This window comes from Camellia sinensis, chromosome 5 (genome assembly GCF_055761805.1).
Source record: "Camellia sinensis isolate YWXY chromosome 5, ASM5576180v1, whole genome shotgun sequence".
Classification (NCBI taxonomy): Eukaryota; Viridiplantae; Streptophyta; class Magnoliopsida; order Ericales; family Theaceae; genus Camellia; species Camellia sinensis.
Genome location: NC_138965.1, coordinates 54,018,154 through 54,037,058, shown reverse-complemented (window position 1 = coordinate 54,037,058; position 18,905 = coordinate 54,018,154).

Genomic DNA, 18,905 nt, shown 5'->3' with positions numbered 1-18,905 from the left:
TCACTCTAATAAGCGTTTTTATTCCTGAATTAGTTTTTCTCTATATCTACAGTTCATTGCATTTTATAATACCGTTCCATTAATTAGGGTTTTGATTTCGTAATAATATTAAGATATCCCCTTGAGATGAATTTTCCCTGGCATTACAATTTTCTATGAACACACTAGATTCCTTTTACTCTCTATTCCTTGCTTGAATTTCTTTGGCTAGTTGTCTCTTTGATTTTCTTTGTAATTTTCTCTACCATTTCAATTTTATATTGTTTGTTTGATTTTCACTTATTAGTTTTCTCCTTGTGATGAATTTTCTCTCGAGTCTGAATTTTCTCTTACCATATTTAAACAACCATCAAATTTGTCTGAACACATGTGACTCCATTTACTTTATGTGCCTTGCTTGATTTCCTTTGGCTAGGTGTCTTTTTGATTTTCTCTCCAATTTTCTCTGGCATTTTAATATTCTGTGGCTTGCTAGATTTATGTTTCTTTTTTGAAAACTTCTCTGGCATGTTTATTTTGTTCAATTCTTGTTTTCCTCTAAATTTCTCTGTTGTGTAATTTTCTGTGGCATGTTTATGTTGCTTTGTTTATTTTCTCTTGCTAATTGTGTATTCGTTTGTTAATTTTCTAAGTTATAGAAAATTTCTTTGGGAATGGAAATTTTCTCTGGCTTGATGTATTCCACAGAAAAACACTTAGTACTCTCGTGTGTGTCTAATTTCTCCAACATTTATAATTTTCTCTGGCCACATTACTTTTCTCTCTTGTGTGTGTATAATTTTCAATGTCATGTTTGATTTATTTTGCTAAAACCCACTTAATAAATCCTATGGGCCCATTGTGCAGTCCATTCCAACAAATATCCATGTTACCCAAAACACAACAAGATGTTAAAAACATAAGTTGATTGTTCCTCCTTTGTCATGGCTTAATTTTCTCTGTCATGTTTAATTTTCTCTAGCATTTTAATTTTCTGTGGCTTGCTAGATTTATGTTTCTTTTTTGAATTTTCTCTGACTATATTTTACATCTATATGTAATTTTAGCAATTATTGAAAATTTCTCTGCTATGGCTTAATTTTCTCTGCCATTTTAATTATTATTTTTTTTTTTTGGAAATTTTCTGTGGCTAGATATATTCCACGGGAAAACACTTAGTAGTCTCTTGTCCGTGTCTAATTTTCTTTGGCCACCTTACTTTTCTCCCTTGTGTTTAATTTTCTCTAGCATGTTTAATTTTCTCTGGGATTTAATGCTAACATCTTTATGTTTTCATTGTCTAGAAATAGTGGAACGCAAAAGCAACAAAACACCAGAAACAGCCAAAAAAAAAAAGTCTCTGAGTTTTCTAGTTACGATCTTAGATTAAAACGCAGCAGCAGCAAAACACAACAAACTCGACACCTAAAAAAAGAAGTCCAAGTCAAAGAAGCAACATGCATCAAGAGGAATACACCAATTTCAAAAGACTCAAGCTCAAAGGGAAAGGAGATCTGTGAAACTTCAAATGAAGAGAGCTAATTACAACATTCAATACTGATCAAACCTCACATCTGTTGTGTCCTTTTTTCAAACACTTAAATTCAATTCAAACCAAGTTGTAGAACTTCAAAAGACTCCATTCTGGTATTTGATCCAAGCTCTAACAACGGAAATGATGGATCCAAGGAAGTGTAGGAAATCAAATGATGATGTAGTTGCAATCATTCAACGATACAATGAAAAAACCAAAGCATTCACAATTGGTAAGAAGAACTTGACCTTTACAACCAATGACATGACCTTGATTTTTGGTTTGGAATGTGGTAAAGGCGCCATGTCATTAAGATACTCAAAGAAGCCAAACACGTCATTCTTAAGGCGAAGATTCCCAAATGAAATGAGACTCATTGGTCTTGTTCTAAAGAAAGCATTGGTCAAAGCAATGAAAGGGAAGCAACCAAATGACTTCAAAGATGTAGCGATCATTGTTACCTTGTACTTGTGTCTAACCCTATTTTTTGCAACAAACTTTATTTTTTTGTAATAAGTAAAAATTCAATAAGGTGAGATTTTATCAAGTACGTGGAACCGCTTGAATCAATGAAGAAGTATGATTAGCCAGAAGCAATAACAGCAACATTGATCGATTCTATAACAACATTGCACAAAACTCCAGAGAAAGTTATGGGGTGTGTCATTGTATTGCTAGTAAGTAGAATTTCCATCTATATTTACAATTATGACACTTACAAATTTCTATGTTTAGTAAAATTTAAATACTTCAATTTCCATCACAATATTGGTTATACGAACATGCAACTATCATCGACTGGGAAAATAGTAACACAATCAAATTCCCAAGATGTGTCAAGTGGAACCTGCAAAGCTTGACCAAACAATTGTAGAAAACACCAATCCAATCTCTTGCACCTCGACAGGTTAGATTTCTATTGCCACTCAAGTCTCAGTGAAATTCCAAAATTTCTCTAACCACTGGTTTGTTTCCCGCTTTGTCATTAATTTATATGGAATAACTTATAAACCAATGTTAATCAAAATTTATCTGCAATTTTCTCTGCGATGCAATAACTTATATGGAATAACTTATGTGCCTTGACTGATTGAGATCAATTTTTTGTGAAATTTCAAATTATGTTGCTTGTTTCATAATTTTCTCTGACCCATAAAATTATGTATTTTTGTGTGTAATTTTCTCTGACCCATAAAATTTTCTCTGAAATTTAAGTGAAATTTTAATATTTCTCTAATAAAAGACCCTTCTGTTACAGGTAGATAACAAGAAGCTAGTTAAAAACCTATCAAAAGAGTTTTGTCTTGGTAAAAACAAAAAGAAAGAAGCAAAAAAGACATTGGCCAAATTCAAGTAGACATTAGAAGATTCATTTGAAGAAGAATGAGGAAATAAAGAAGGAGAATGCAACAAAGAAGAACAAGAAACAAGCAATGGAGAAGAAGATCGAGGAAGTAGTGCAGAAGAGGAAGCCAGAGAAGAAAATGAAGAAGTAGAACACAAAGAAGAATATAAAAGAAAAGAAGAAGAAAACAAGGAAGAAGAAGATGAAGGCACTGAATTTCAAGAGGAAGAAGAGAACAATAAGGAAAGTGATGAAAAAGAAAATAATGAGCGGATGAACCAACATCATGATAGCATTTGTAACTCAACAATGCAACAGTCTCAAGAATCTGAGGAATCAAAGGATGCTCAAATTGCTAATCTACATGAAAAACTAAAGGCACTTTTTAAATCCAAAATAGAGGAAAAGAAAAATTGTAATCAATTCCTTGAAGAAAAGGACATTGCAATAATAACCTTGATATCGAATAATTCAAAGCTTCAAGAAAGAAATAGTACAAACCAACTGAAACTAAGGATGTTGCAGGTTGAAAAAGAAGATGATGAAAAAACAATGCAACAGTTGAGGCATTCAATTTTAGAGCTTGAAACTAAAAATGCTAGATTGCATGAACAATTCAAGAACTATCTGTCCAACTACCAACACAACCTTACCAAATACCAAAACAAGTTCATCCGCAAGGTCAATGAAAATCTTGAACCACAAAACGTTATGTTCTTGTGTCAACATAACTCAAAGAAATTTCAGTACCTAAAAACAGTGGCCAGCCGGCCACCCTTCCATCCGGCCGACCACTTTTTAAGGCCAGTCGGCCACCATATTTTGGACAAATAGTGTCATTTTCATGACAGAATAGAGCAGAAACTGAGGCAAAAATAGAATTATTTTCTAATTACAAACAGAACAGAATCTTGCAGCAAAACGGAGGAGTTTCCAAGAGGATGTTCTTAGTTGTATGTGTGGTTCTTCGACTCCCATTCAAATTCATTAGCATGTAGCTCTTAGATTAATAAGTGTATTGTAAATAGTTAATTAAATTCCTTCGAATTTGTAATAAGTAGTTAAAATTAGCTTCTTCATTCATTTGGTGTTTGTAATATTTAGCTAATTGGGACATTTATTCGGACCCTCTTGCATGAGGGCAAAATTATAATATTGTGTATGTCTTCCAATCCCCATTTATTTCTCACTTTTATTTACTCGCTTATTATGGTTGCATGTGGTACCATGTTTTGATTTCATATCATTACCATGTGTAAATACCCATTTTTGCATGCATTAAGCTCGGTTTATCATTCTAACCATATTGTTATTTCTTATTTAACTGAATACGTGCGCTATTGCATGCTTTGAGTTGAGTCACGTGCCATGTTAATAAACCGAACCTATTAGTTGCATTTTATATGTGTTACATTAGTCACTTACATATTAGAGCATGTATATTTCTAACTATTTTCTTCTTTTTTTGGCTTGCCTCGGTTGAGTACTAGGTGAGTATTTCTTGCTTTAGCATATTGCATGTGTGTTGGCTTATCATATCAAGCATGTTTACTATGAGGCTAAGTGCTTAGTTAATATACCTCTTGAATGCCAGTGGACGAAGGCATTTCCGCTTAAGTTGGGATCATTTGACTAATGTACATATGAGCTTATTATTTTAAGTAGCACATATTCACAACTCTTTTCAAAATAAACATGAAATCAAAATGTTCCAAAGTGGGCGAATTGGTCTATACTTGTGTGCATCACATAGTAAAGATAGTATAATAATCAGAACAAGAGCATATATTGTATATAAGAATCACATCATGATTAGTAGAGGCCAATCTTTGATCGGGTGAGTGGGGTGCTCAATTCATGACCTTCCCCTCTCATACCTAAGTTTCCGAGCCAAGACACTTTGATGATGACGAACAAGTGGCCTTTGGCATGAATCATGGGTTTCCTAAATTTTCCAAAAATATTTAAGTGGCGACTCTGAAATTTAGGAATGCAGTCCATTTTTGGCATTTAAGATTGTACATTGATTTTTTAAAAGATTTGCCAGATTTGGACGCTCATTTATGTTTTTTTTGTTTCACATTGCACTTGTGAAACCAGATTCAGAACCACGGGAGTCCGAACTATAGGGCTATCGTATCCGAAGAGACTAAACCCATCCGAGGAGCACGAGAAACCATCTACACTAGGGTTTTATTAAAACCCTAAAACTGGAAGACTAGCCGCCCATGGAGGAGTGAGAAGAGATAGAAGAGGAAGAAACCCCCATGAAAGTTGCCCTTGAAGTTTGAGAAAGATCCCTCTTTTCAAACCCTAGCCTCCATTTTCCTTAGAATATTTTCGAACCCCAGAACAATCCTTTTTCTTCTTTTTATTCCCAGCAGAACAGACTTAAATTTTCACGCACGCAACCCTAACTGGGCCGCTCGAACGGTGGTGGGCCGCACGTGCGGTGGAGCTCGGCCGCACATGCGATGAGGTGGTAGGCCGGGAATTTTCACTACTCGCACGGAGAATCTATTTTTGTGCCACTTTTTGCTTGAATTTGCATGTTGCCTACCAAATCTGTACAAGTGCACAAAACACATCATCTCCATCAAATAAACAAAATTCAAAGACTATAAATGTAACTTAAGCGGCCTCAATGTAGTACTTTTCGGCCTACATCAATTCTATTTCAAAATTTCCATTTGATTTGGCCCATTTTGATATTTGGAGTCTTTCTTCCAATACCACTATGAGGGGCTCCAAATACTTTGTCATTTTTGTGGATGATTATTCTTGCTTTACTTGGATTTATATTTTAAAACAACGTTCTGAGCTACCCCAAACATATGGTGACTTTACTAAAATGATTAAAACCAAATTTGGTTATTCTATCAAAGTTTTCTGGTCTAACAATGTCTTACAAAGAAACTAGTTTTTAAAAATTTCTTTGTGAGTATGGTATACTTCCATCGCTCTTGTCTTCACACTTCCCACCAAAACGGTTATGCTAAATGCAATCATAGACACATTCTAGGTATAGTCAGAGCTCTTCTCATCTCTTTTTCTTGTCCTAAGCATTTTTGGAGTGAAGCTGCCCTTATGGCTATTTACACTATTAACCGTTTCCCATCTCATGTCATTGAGAATAAAACCCCATATGAACGTCTTCATGGTACATCTATTTTCTATACAGAACTCCAAGTCTTCGGTTGTGCTTGTCTTGTTCTCCTTCCTCCTTATGAACTCAACAAGTTATTACAACCCTGATCACACTAGTGTTGCTTCTTAGTCTATGGCATAGAACATAAAGGGTTTCAATGTTGGGATCCTGTCTCTCACCGTCTTCGTTTATCTCGCTATGTCATTTTCTAGGAACACCAAATGTTCTCCTCCATCTTCAAATTCTCTCTCTTCCTTCCACTTCCATCATCTCATATTTCATTGATCCTTCCATTGATTTTTTCCTTGATGATGCTCCTACAGATGCCTCTCTATGCAATGGTTCTTTGTCTATTCCTAATGCTCTTATCTTGCATGCTAATCATGTTCTCTTACCATCCCCTGAGAGTACTGCTATTTCCAGTTCTTCAGAGTCTCTTCCTTCCTCTAGCAGCGACTCTCTTGATAATCCCTCTGATGTCTCTCTTCTGAAACAGCTATATAAACAACCGGGCCATTTACAAGATTATTATTGTTTTTCTACCATTGAGGCTTGTACTAATCCTCTTTGGCAGCAAGCAATGACAGACGAATTACTGGCTTTACACAAGACACATACTTGTGATATGGTTGCTTTTTCTCTTGACAAAACTCTTGTTGGATGTAAATAGGTCTATAAAATCAAGACTTATTATGATAGTACAATTGAACGTTACAAAGCCAGGCTTGTTACAAAAGGCTTGACTCAGGAATATGGTATTGATTATGAGGAGACCTTTGCTCTTGTTGTCCATCTTACATCTGTTCCTAGTTTACTTGTTGTCGCTACCTCGCGTCAATAGGATTTGTCTCAAATGGATGTCAATAATGCATTTCTTAATGGTGATCGTAATGAGGAAGTTTACATGCATCATCCTCTTGTCTCAGATACTGTTTTTCGCCTCCATCGTGCTCTCTATGGCCTTAAGTAGGCTCCTCATGCTTGGTTTTCCAAGTTCAATATCACCATTACTCAATTTGGGTTCTTTTCCAGCTTTTATGATTTTTCTTTTTTTATTTGGAAGACCGCACAAGGTATTACTCTCCTATTGCTTTATGTTAATGATATATTATTACTGGTGATGATCTTGTTGGCATTCATTGTGACGCCCCCAAATAACAACAACAGATAATCCCATAAAGTAAGCTAATTATGCAGAAGCTAATAAGATTTAATTCTTTCATTAATTCATGTGATAATCATTACAAAAGGTACCACATGCATCATACATTCACAAACCGTAGATTCTGAATGTATAGCATGTGACACAAGGCGATATACAAGAAGTGAAAGGAAATTCGAAGCAGTCCATGACGTAGTGGCTACATATTTCCAAGACAATGCTTGGTTACAACAAAAGTGGGTCTACCTTAAAATAAGTAAAACGCCCAAGCATTGTACAAAAGATACTTACAATAAAAGAAAAATAAAATGAGCCTTCAGATCTATGATTCTCCCAAGCTAAGTCCTTAGTGAAGGCATACCATCAGCACCTGAAAGTTGGTTTCCACATAAGGTGAGCTAACCCAGTAGAGAATACTTGAACACAATGTATGATGCTTAACAAAGTCATATGGTGGATGAATATGCATGCTATTTACCAAAGCGTTACACTTTCTCTTTCAAAATAATGCAATGCCATGATTATAAATCAATTCATAAAAAAAATACTTTTTAAATCAGAAAATAGGACAGTTGATACACAACACCTAGAATCTCTAGGTACGTGTCTGCAAGTAGGCTATAAAAATACTATCAAAGCTATTTCACCGGTACTAACCGGAAGGATCGGCATCTAACCGCGTAGGTTTCTGGACTTTCACCAAGGACATACAGACCAATATAGATAATACCATAACCACACCCCCTAACAAGATTCACCAAGGTATTCATCCCTTTTTTTTCTCAAAATAATACTTTTTCAATGTATAAATATGAAACAATGTTCAATGCAAGATGTACAAGCGGTTGGTTTCAATTAACCTAATCCTTATGCAATTTCTACAACAATCAAATCTATCATCCGCCAATAGCCTAAAATAGATATCTCTATACAAAAGATAAATCTCCAACAACAATTATAATTTCATAATCTCAATATAGGAGTGGTAACACATATCCAACTTCACTCTCATCATCAATAGATACATCCATTTTATTTTTTCAAAAACTCAACATCTTTCCCTTTATTCTTAGTTTAAAACCAATGATTTCCAATAAAACATCTATTCCTTTCAAAAACACATTTAAATGAGAAATTCCCAATGTTTCAACACAACTTAACAATATACTCATTTCCACAATATTTCCCATGAATCCATTTGAAAACCCCTTTTTTATATTCCCAAAACCAAACCCTAAATCAAACCCACTACTCCCAAATCACTACACTTTTTAAGGAACACATAGCGAGGCTAAGAATCATACAAAGAGGTTGAAGAAATCCCTACCTCAAGAGTAGAAGAAGAGAAGAACAAGAACCAACTTTTGACGGAGTCGAAAATGAAAACATTCCCGATTAGAATGTTCACCTTTACGAGCTCTACACTTTTCTCCAAAGCACTATGGCAGCGAGACCAACGAATTTGAGTGTATGAGGGTGTTTAAACAAGAACTAGAGATAGAGGGTGAAGAAATTTGGCAAAGTAACCTTTTAGAGAAAGGGAGAGAGAGATCAAAACACCGCTTAAACGTCAGACACAAGGGACCGCTTAAGCGACCAACTTAAGGCTTGAGCACAAAATGACCCTTTTCTAGTAGTTCAGATTTGCAAAGATACCGCTCAAGCAAAATAAAGACTGCTTGAGCCTCAAACACAAAATATCACTCAAGCAACTAACCCATAGCTCGAGCGAAGAACACCCCACTTCCAGAAGTTCAGACTGCAAACACAGATATTGGAAGAAACCAAAGGCCACTTGAGCGAAGGAAAGACAGCTTGAGCAAACTTGAAAAGAAACAGGCAGAAACTCTTTTGAAAAACTAACTCACAACATGTTCAAAACACAACCAACAACTCCAAACAACCAATCCCACATTAAAACAAGACAACAAGGAGTATAAACAACAACTATGAATACCGGATCTCGGATTGAAGAATACAAAAGGGTCAGGTTTCAACCTGAGTCGCCATATTCATGAGCTAAAATATTTTCTCAGCTCTCATTTTGAGATGAAGGATCTGAGTTCTCTTTGTTACTTTCTTAGCCTTGAGATTTCTTCTGCTCTGAGTGCATTATGTCTCACTCAAGCCAAATATGCGTTTAATCTCTTAGCTTGTACTAGTCTCACTGATAGCAAGACTGCTCCTACACTGCTTGATTACAATACTCGCCTTACTTCTCTAGAGGGTACTCTCTTTTCTGATGCGACACTTTATCAACAATTGGTTGGTAATCTGGTCTATCTCATTGTTATTTGGCCTGATATTGCTCATGTAGTTTATATTGTCAGTCAGTTTTGTCTGCTCTGTGCTCTCCTCATTATGTTGTCATTCTTCGCATTCTCTGATACGTTAAGGGTACTTTATTTCATGGACTTTATTACTTTGAATTCTTCGATATGTTAAGGGTACTTTATTTCATGGACTTCATTACTCTGCTCACACTTTTTTTGAGTTATGTTGCCTATTCTGATGTTGATTGGGCCAGTGATCCCACTGATCATCGCTCTACTACTGGTTATTATGTCTTTCTCGGTGGTTCACTGATTTCTTGGCGTAATAAGAAGCAAACTGTTGTTTTTAGGTCCAGTACTAAGGTAGAATATCGCGATTTTGCTAACACCACTCATGAACTATTATAGCTTTGTTGGTTACTTGAGGACATAGGTGTACTTCCTTCCATTGCTGTTACTCTTCGTTGTGACAGTCATAGTGCCATTCAGATTGCTCATAATGATATCTTCCATGATCGCACCAAACACATAGAGATTGACTATTATTTCATTCATCAGCATGTCACTAGTGGCACTATTCAACTCCAGTCTATTTTTTCCACTGCTCAAATTGTTGAACTGTTCACTAAAACCCATCTTTCTAGCCGTTTTCATGAGTTACTTTCCAAACTCTAGTCGATCTCTTTGCAATCACCTTGAGTTTGAGGGGGTCTGTTAGTGAATATTGTATATATTATATATTAGTATATATATATATATATTTAGCTAATGTAATTAGCTTTTACCATATTAGGTTATTTCTATTGTTAGCTTTCTTGGTGACCACTCTTACATTGCCTATATATAGACCTCTCATTGTATTGTAAAATTACACAGTATTTGAATATACAGTTTTCTATTCCCTTAATACTGTTAACAATGTAAATCTTTTCTTTTGTTATTATTCAGTGCAAACAAAAAGTCTTTGAATTTTATTTACATTCTAATCCTAGTCCAGGATTGTAAAATGGGTTTTCAATTATAGAGTAGAGGTTTCTACCATATTTTCTTTTTTTGATTCCTCAAGTTCAAAGGTTAACTTGTCCCTTTGCTCCTTGCATGATTCTCTTGTTAAGAGTTCTTTTGAATTCTTTGTTTTAAAATTCAAAATTTTTTTCTTTGTTGTCACGATTTCAGTCGTACGCACTTTGCTAGCTAAAAACTTCTAAATTTCATGTGTTGTAATTTTCTACTTTGTGACTTGATTTGTTGCAAGTACAACAAATTAGCATTGCAGGTTTTCTTTTTCTTTTTTTCAATTGAAATTTTAGATCCTAAACCATAAAACTTAGAGAATCTGCAAAGATTTTTTTTTTTTTTTTTTCTGGAAGAAATATATTCAACATCAATACTAATATAACAAAACCATTGCTACTACATGTTTTGTAATGCCCCCAAAAGACATAATATAAATACATCAATCAAAACATAGTTAACTCTAAAAGATCCTCTTCCTCATTGAACTACGATTTTTCCTTTACATCTCAATTTTCAACATATTAATTACACTTCCATTTATAACAAAGTTCAATAAGCTAGAGGACAAAATAAATTGCCTTAGTGGTTTACAACAATTCAAGGCATTGCCTTGTTACAAAGCAAATAAGCTCGGAGCTTCACATTTAAACATCCATGAGCTTCGGCGTTCCAATCCAAAACAAAAAGTATGCTTCATCTTACTGATATGGTGGAACATTACCAATTCCTGAAAATGTTAGATAGGGATAAGCAGTATGGACATTGGAGATACATTTAACAGAATATCTAGTCATTTGAGCATCCAAGTGGCATCATCATAACTCAAATAAAATTTTAAAGTTCATGTTTGTTGGTATTTTTCCATAGTAATACAAGAAATATATATATAATAAATTAAATAGAAATGACAAAATAATTTTTTTTACTAAAGGATGAAATACAGAATAAACAACACAACTAAATACAGAAATAAATTAGATTACATTACTAAAAGAACAAATTATTAACATGGATAACTAGAGATTAAAATTCGTCAAGGTAAACTAAATTATGAAAAATGAAAGAAGAAATAATAAGAAAAGAAGCAAACTAAAGCATGTGTGATACCACAGTTTCCATAAAACAGATTCACCGCATTTCGATGGATGCTGGAGGTATGCCGGCGTCTACCTCTCAAGATACGACGATCAAAACCAGCTAATGTAGAAGCACCTTCTGAATAGTTTCGGCGAACTTGACAATGGCTGTACTCTCTCTAACAAGAACCAAAGAAGAGGCTAACAAAAGAAGATAGGAAAAATTTTATTTGGTGTAAAAAATTATCTTCAACTTTTTCTTTCAAAACACCATCTCATTTTCCATCACGAAACCTCTCTAAAAAACAAACTACTAAGTTGGAGGAGAAATGCCTCTATTTATACTAGTAGGGGAGAGCCTTAGCTATTAAGGCTAACATCAATGGGGTCATCAAATGTCTTCAACTCTAGCCATTAGGGCTAGAGTTACAAAGGTTCGAAACTCCAAAACCATTATATAAATCATAATGTGTATATAATGTATAAGTTTTGAGAATTAAACTAGATGGGTTGCAAAATGGATACGGGTGTTGAGTCACAACCCGATCCAAGCCCAATCTCAAACACATGCACAAAATAAGCCCAGCACAGCTCAGCCCAAAGCTCAAGACTAGGTCCAAGTCCAAGTCTAAGACCAAACCCAACACATACACAAGTACAAGTCCAGGTCAAGTCCAAACCAAGATTAAGTCCAAATCTAAACCCAACTTTATTGATGCCCACTTTATGAGACAATTCACATTAATAATTTAATGGTTTCGACTCATTATTTTTGTTTTGCAATCTTCTCACTTAAGAGAATACAAAACCACTCAGACTCACTTCAACTGGCGATTGGGTTCCACATTAATTTCGAATTAAAGTTGTCGAAAATCCATTATTTTCCAATAATCCCCCACATGAATAAAATTGGCCGAATAAAGAAAAACGGACAACGCTTAACAATAAAGACTCAGAGAGAGTAAACAAAATAACCCTGCATCAAAAAAGGTAAATGTTGGCCTTGAACCTTTTGTAGTGAAAGCCTATCAGATTTACTGGCTGACCAATGAACGTAATGTCTTGAACTGTTTTGCCGTTTGTGTGAACCGAGACAATAGACCTCACATAGGAGTTACTCTAACCATTGTTTTTGTTCTCACTGGTGTATCCGATTTGGCCCTAGAACACTAGCCTAGTTTAGAGAGTGTTTTTAAAGAATTCGGCCTCATCAATTCTTAAAGAAACGGCCACACTTCGCACTCACATAGGTGACCTACATAAGGTATCTTGTTATAACACGGTTCACTATTCACAGTACTTAGGTCATTAAAAGCATCAACTTAACCTTCCACCCCACAAGGTATCACTGTATAAAGGAATGGGTAGGAGGATTTCCTTCCATAGTGACTCACCCGTTACACGCAATTAGGTTGTCTCTTTGAACCTAGATCTTGGGATATCCAATCAACTAGGTGGGTTTTCCAGTAACATTCACTATAGGTCTTAACCCCATTCCTTTTGACGACTTTCCTACTAACTCTCGACTTAACCCTTTGGTTAATGGATCCGTAATATTGTCCTTAGACTGTATATAGTCTATAATGACAACACACGAGAGTAGTCGTCGTATGGAACTATGTCTTTGACAAAAATGTCCATACCTTCCATCTGTGCCCTACCAATACTTGATTAGCTGTCGCAAAGTATACAAAATTACTAATACAAGTTTTGATCAACATGGAATATTCTTAATAAAATAGCAAAGTCATTCAGTTACTTTTGTAGCTTTATCTAAAGCACTGAATTCCGATTCCATCATTGATCTCGTGATACACATTTGCTTGGAAGATCTCCAAGACATGGTTGCGGCTCCAATTAGAGAAAATATATCCACTAATAGATTCGTAGTCTTTGTATCAGATATCCAGTAGGCGCCTTTGTACCCTTCTAGTACAACTAGATATCAAGTGTTATGCAATCCATAATCCCGAGTGTAGTGTAAATAATCCAACACCTGCATAATGCCCTTCCAATGTGTAGCATTAAGATTACACGTGTATCTACTAAGCCTGCTACCTGAGTAGGCTATACTTAGCCTTGTACAACTCATCAGATACTTTAAACTTCTAATAACCCGAGAATATACTAGTTGAAATACACTTTCACTATTATTCTCGGCCAAATGTAGACATAAGTCTACCAGTGTCCTCGACACACTTGTAGCTGATTTATTAATTTTTTTAAAGTATTTTATCAACATAATGAGACTGAGAAAATTCAATACTACCAGATGTTCTAGTAACCTTAATACCCAGAATCACAGAATCATATCTGTAAGGCCCATATCTTTCATATCAAACTTAGAATACAACATCCACTTGGCAGTATTGAATATCTTTTCAAGTATTCAAACCTTAAAGATTTATTCAACTAAATCTAGGAAAGCTATCTAAACATCCATCTTAATGTATTTCCAAATGTCGCACAATTGCGATCACACTCACTATAACTGGTGAACACGTATCAAAGTAATCCATGCTTTCTCTTTGCTGGTATCCTTTGATAGCAAGCCTATTTCATCGGATTTCATTCGCTTGCATTCTAAGGCTTACTACCTATGCAAGATAAAACTAAATTTGTTAGAGAAATCACAGTTTCAAATAAGCTTTTAGCCTCACTGGCCACCATATAGGTTTAAGAATATTTAGATAGAAGAACTTTAAAGTCCTAACATATTAACATCTTCTAGGCTCATCTCTTTTCTCATGAAAATCGCTTCCTCAATTTCATGATAATATTATTGTATAAATCTGAATATTAGATTTGTCCACACAAAAAGCCGATATGCACTACTATATTGTGCATAACCGTTGAATATAAAGTCAAAGGATTTTAAGGCTTATCCTAACCATCTTGGGTTTAGATATTGCCACCTTTTGCATGACACCCCCACATTTGTAGAATTTATATGAAGGCTCCCGGCTTCTCCAAGAATTCATGCAGGGTCTTTAAACAATCCAATGTATTACAATGAAAATGAAACTCCCAAAATCATATCACAAAAAATGTATTCCCAGACCGTCATTAGGTCTTTCTCGAATTCAAGGTACCAAAACAATTTTGGTTCAACATGTCACTCTGAAGCCAATAGTCTACTATTAGGAAACACAAATACAGTGTTCAATAGTCAGTGTTCAATAGTCTACTATTCGGAACTTTATAACATGGCCAGTAGTCTTATCACTAGGAATCACTAATTTCTCAGCATGTGGTTAGTAGACTTTCTACTACTAGAAATCACAATGTTTAGACCTATGATCAGTAGTCACTTTACTACTAGGAATTACAACGTCCTGACATAAGATCAATAGACTCTTACATTACTAGGAATCATCATGTCTTGACATATGATCAGTAGCCTCTCCACTACTAGGAACCATCATGTCTTGACCTGTGATCAGTAATCTGTTCACTACTAGGAACCACAATATCATAACTGTGTAGCCAGTGGTCTAACACCTCCTAGGAACCAACAGTTTTCTATCTCTGTGATCAGTGATCTTGTACTCACTAGGAGCCACCAATATAAGAATATATTTGGAATTTAAAAAATTCAAAAATATATTCACCCACCCTAACAGGTTGTCTCATCTTTGCTTTCAAGCAAAGTCACATAGCAATCATATATGCTATAATTGACACAAGGATAACATACTAATTGCCTCTGATTAATTCAAAGATATTATCATACAATCTTATGATTTTCTTTAATCACACTTGATCTCTCTAAATCTTCCTTTAAGAACCTCACAAGGCTTAAGTTGTCAGGTGGAATTTCTGTTGTCATCTCTTGAATCCATTTCTGAAAAATCACAACATAATTTCACTATTCTGTTTTTCCATAAACTAAACCTAACACTAGAAAATTCCAAAGTCTGAAATTTAATAAAAAAAATTATTTTGTCATTTTTATTTAATTTATTTTATATATTTTTCTTGTATTATTATGGAAAAATACCAACAATGTTTACACTTAAAACGGTTAAAAAAGACAATTACATTTCTGTTCCATGGAAAAGAAAACATTTCTCGACACAGGAGGTAAAGATTCCATGAATCCCTAGTAAGAGCCCTGTACTACATATATATATATATATATTTATAATCAAAACGATTTCTCATATTTGCCGACTATTAATACGACAGGTAATTGACACCCCAAAACCATTCTTTTTTTCCACTTTTGCCGACTATTAGATGGCAAGACCAGTGGACACCTAAAAACCTTTTTCACACATTCATCTGACGATAAGCTCAAGACAGGACAATTAGGCACCTTAATTCCCCGCGCGGGTACCAACACAACACATTGTTCACAAAATCGATTCTCTACCCGGACTTACACCGTATTTACCTTTCTTTTTTTACTATTTAATAAGACATGAGATAAATAGTGAAAATAGAATACATGGGTTATCAATTTTCAAGTCTACAATCTCAACTTAAAATACATTAATTATGTATTCCAAACTCTAATTATACACACAATTCAAGATTTGACATCCAATTCCATCCAAGCATCATATTTTCCCCAAATCCAAAACTAGGGTTTTAACAAATTTGGGGTTTTTACCCCCTCTTCATATATGTGATACTTCCCAACACCAATGCTCGTAATCTATAAGAATTTATTTGAAATTTTAACAAATGTTGGTTAAAATCCCTTTGTTTTAAATATAAACTTAACATTTGCTCAATCATTAAATTAAAATATCATAGTCACCACAATACCACATAACCATCCTCAAAATAAAGAGATAAGTTAAAAATAACCCTACCTCAAGGAAGAGCAAGAAAACTAGAAGAATCCTTCGTAGAATCAAAATCCAATCGGTAGAAAGCAAGATCTTTACGTAAACTCCACCTCTTGCAAGTGATTTGGCTTGAAACTTAGTGAAATGAGAGATATGTAGAGAGAGAAATATAGGGTTTCAGGACTTAGAGAGAGTGGAAGGAAGAGAGAAAAAGAAAAGTGAAAGAAATAATCTAAAAAGTGATTTTTAAAATGCTGAATTCGAGCAGACTGCTCGAGTAATCTTTTCACGGCTCGAGCAGTGAACGATACCTCTCAGTATCTCTGTCTGCAAAACGAGATACTAGGAGCCCTTGATTTTCGCTCGAGCGACCACTTGTTCGCTTGAGCAGTCACGTGTTTAGTCTGCTTTAACTCATATCTCTTAAATCTCTTTTCAAATTTTTTTAAAACATTTATTATTTGTTTTGATAATGAAATATTTAGAAACTAAGAAAATATATAATGATTTTATACCATTTTTATGATAAGAAATTATTTTTCATTTATATGGTATCTTATTTCAGCATTCTTTAAACTATTACTCCAATGTTCACATATTTTTTCTTCAGTTTGATTAGAATGTACGGATTTTAAGGGAAATTTTTTTTTTCCAGAAGATACTTCTTGATTTGACCCTTGTACAAAACAAATCCTATTTTGTCAATTTAAACCTTAATTTTTTAAAAAAAAAATCTAAACCATTCACATTTTTTTGTCAAGTAAAACCAATGAAAAAAAAATATCATTTTTCGTTGAGTTTAATTATTAAAATACAATTTTTTGGGTCAAGTTTACTTAATGGAACAGGTAGATGGTTTAAATTGAAATCAAATAAAAAAAATTAAGATTTAAATTAATAAAATTAAAAACCTTGGAATTTTTTTTTATTGTAATTTTTCCTTAATTTTAATACTGCTACCCAACTAGTTTTAGAAGCATATGTTTCTACGATTAATGTATACCTCAGTTAGGTAGTTTAGGAAGAGTTTTTACTATTTATTTGTATCAGATACTCTTTTTTGTATCTTTTGAATTTCAACTTCAATTTCATTTGCTAAGTTTTTACTCAATGATTCTAGTAATTCAGATAAGTTAAGAATAAACTGTGGTTAATTATTTTCAAAAATCATTAAAGTTGTTTTACATCTCTCAACTGGTTAGGAAAATGTGGGACCTTTTCAGAGATATGATTTTAAAGTACAATTTTTTGGGGGCAATGGTAGAAAGCCATAATTTTTGTGGCTCAAATGGCTTAAAACTGTCAAAACGACGTCATTTTGAGCACAAAACATGCCAAAACGACGTCGTTTTGGCAGTTTTGAGCCATTTGAGCCACACAAATTGTGGCTCTCAAACATTATTCATTTTTTTATTGTCATCAATTATTAATCTTAAAATATTTATAAAATTCTTTTTTCTTTCAATTTTCTTTTCAGATAGTACTAACACATGATCTATGAATTTTGGAGTTATTATTTTGAGATGATTTGGATGCTCATCTATAGTTTTAGACAAAACTAAAATATCATCTATATATATGTTATATAATATTCTCCATGTTTCTAGAAAATATTATCCATTCTTTTCTAGAATAAAAGTGGAGCTTGTTTTAAGTCTAATGGTAAAATCATCCATTTGTAATGCCCTTGTCGAGCATTGATAGTTAAACGAATAGAGTTTTCTTCCATTCTGATTTGTCAATAACCACTATTTAAATCAAATTTAGAAAAGAAATTAGTTAACTGAATTATGTTAATCAAAATATATTAGTTAGGCAATTTATAATAATCTTTTATGGTTTTCTTATTTAAAACTTTGTAATTTATTAGCTTACATGGTTTATTACCATAAATGCAACACAAGAATGGGAACTTTTGCTAGGTCATATTAATTCTTGTTTTAATAAATTAGAAATTTATTTTTCGAATTCCATAATCATTTCAATACTATGTCTAATAGTTTTCCATTGACTACATAGTTTCAATCCTTAAGTATTATCTTTATCCAAGACCTGTCTTTTTTCTCATTGTTTTAGTGGATTATCTCTGAATTTTTTTTATTGCATTTTCTTAATACTATCTAAACTAGGAATATCTTTTTCTTGTTTATTTTGTTTACTTTGATAGTGATTTGTGATATCAATAATTCATAGTCTATCTTCTTTTTCACTATTACTTTTATATTCACTCTGAGTTAGAGTTTTATTTCACTGCCAATTTCATCATCTTCACATAATTGTTGCTAAGTTTTTTCTTGGTCATCAATTGTTTTGAGCTTACCATGTTCGACTGCGTAAATAGGTTCAATAGATATTGTGAAATTCAATTTGTAACTTTAACAAACTAAATATATATTTTTGAGATACATATCTAAGCAATGGAATTTTATGTACTTTTAAAGTTTGTTTCAAAAATGCATTTCACACCAAAAAGTTTTCATCTAAAAATGAGAATTAAATTATCCCTTCAATGACAATTTATTTATTTATTTATTTGATTAAGAATAATAGCAACATGATAGCTTTCAAATACTGT